Source organism: Macaca mulatta, chromosome 1 (genome assembly GCF_049350105.2).
Source record: "Macaca mulatta isolate MMU2019108-1 chromosome 1, T2T-MMU8v2.0, whole genome shotgun sequence".
NCBI lineage: Eukaryota > Metazoa > Chordata > Mammalia > Primates > Cercopithecidae > Macaca > Macaca mulatta.
The window spans coordinates 148,901,006-148,903,295 of NC_133406.1; the positions used below are offsets into that span (position 1 = coordinate 148,901,006).

General features: G+C 32.6%; 1 pseudogene; it reads right to left on the bottom strand.

The window, feature by feature from the left end:
• Window positions 1–882: 882 nt before the first annotated feature.
• Window positions 883–992, bottom strand: LOC114674724 (U2 spliceosomal RNA; annotated as a pseudogene).
• Window positions 993–2,290: the final 1,298 nt, after the last annotated feature.

The following is a 2,290-nucleotide window of genomic DNA, read 5'->3' on the forward strand; positions in this document are numbered from 1 at the left end:
AACTATTAGAACTCATTAAATTGTGCCTTTTAAATATTTAAATATTTAAAAAATTTATTATACCTAAATTATTCATCAATAAATTTTATAAGAAAAATATAGGAAAATCTTTTTTGTATAATTCTTCATAGTTGAAATCTATTTCTCCCCCAATAACAACCCTAATTCAACGGTACTGGTTCAGCCTTCTGAAACCACACCTATACAAGCATAAGCAAAGAATATTTATTCTACTACAACAGTCCCTTAAATATTTGAAAAGGGCCAATTTTTTTTAGCCTTTTCTTCTCTGTATTATATAATACCCTTCCTCAATCCCCCAGTTTTTTTTTTTTTAACATATTGTGTAAGTTCTAGGCTTTTTAACTTTCCTATTTTCCCACCTTTGAAAACACTTTATTGTCAATATTCCTTATAAACCAAATGCAAAACTCCAAGTGCTATCTGCTATGTCTTGTTCAATGGGAAGATTATGGCTTGTGGAAAGAGTAGGAGACCGGGTATACAGAAATTTGAGTTTGCTGGCTCTGCCAATGAGAGGTTTTTTTTTTTTTCTGTTTTTTTTTTTTTTTTTTTTAAATCTTAAGCAAAGCAATAACTATATTTCTCAGTATCATGAGGGAGTTGGAATTATTTATTTAACCTAAGATTTTATTCATTTTTGTATCCAGAAATGAAAGTATAGGTAAGAATCTTCTGAGAAACTTTCTCAATTAAGAAATACAAATCAACTGAGACATTCTGATCACAAGTTACTGAGGTCTAAAAATTTTTTTTTGTTTAGATGCTAGGGTAATAATAGAAAATTAAAAAAAATTTTGGTATGATTTGAAAAGAATCATTTAGCTTTGCATTTAATTTGTATCCATTTTTCTATTTGCATATGTATCATTAGCCCCTAATTTCTGATGTTGGAGATTTTCCAGCTATGTGCTTTAAACTGATAAAAACAAATACTGCACTTGATCTTAGCCAAAAGGCTGAGGAGTGATGCAGTCATGTGCTTTCAGACCCTGCAGGTTTGTGACTTGCTACAAAATCTCCATGAGTTCAAAAAATTCAAAACATATGGCAGCTCAGATGTTAGCCTGGGGAAAATAAAATATTAAAAAATTTGGAACTGCTTAGAGGATGCTTTGCTATATATATTTTAATGTGATTTGTGTATATGAATATGTTTGGAAAGATGTCCCTTGGGAATGAAGTTGAAAGAAAAACTCTTTATGCTTTAAGTCCACTCTGGATAGCAGTAGATATTACATATAAAATGAGAATTTGTTCAAAGCCAGGTATTTAAAAAATATACTTCTTCTGATAGTAATGTTTAAGTAACAACAAAAATCAGTGTTAACTGCTGTTCAAGGGAAATGGTGTGGTTTGTAGAAAGAGCTGGAGATCACATATAGGGGAATTCAGGCAACATCACCATATTCGATATCAAATATTCATGTCTAGGATACTTCCTAATTTGGGGAAAATATCAGCTAAATCATATGAATGGTACTTTTATCCAGAAAAAAGAAAAATATGTTTAAACTCCCCAGTATCATACCTTATAGCCTACAAAATAACTTATTTTGTCAAAACTTCCCCCAAATGACTTGTGATACAAACCATCCTGCTGGAAAAAGAAGCTTCCTACTACTTGAGTGAGCTACTTGTTCATTCCTAATGTGTGGATGGAATAGACAGTCGGAGCACAGGTTGCAGAAATTGGCAGGACTCCTTTTCAGAGCTAATGTTGTCATTTTTTTTCAGGGTAGCAAATTTTATATTTTCTGTTAATTAAGAAACACATAAAACAGGTGAATAAAGATAAAGTTCCTAATGTTCAATGACACCTTACAATTTGATAGCTCTTTTACTTCACAGGTATCTGAAAGATGTCCAATATACATTAACTCATTTTACTTTTATATTAATCACTCTCTTATCTTACTCGTTGTTTTCTGGGCTTATGAGGTTTTAATTCCCACTCAGTCTCCATGTCTTTTCTTAAATCCTCAACCTTCACCTTTTGAGTTGTGTTTCTGGGCAGAACGCTTTCACTGGGACTTGCTTTAACCCACACTACTCCATTTACTAGTGGAAGGATAATGTTCTAAAACATCTAATATATATATCTAGTCTGTTCTCCATGTGCTTGGTTTCGTGCCATTGTCCTTCCCTCCCCATAACACACGCATGCAAGGCGCCTACCCTCAGCCACTCATTCAGACATGCGCACACACCATTTTTATGAATTCTCAGAAATTTTCCCCATCCATTAAATGAGCAAATGCTTTTAAAC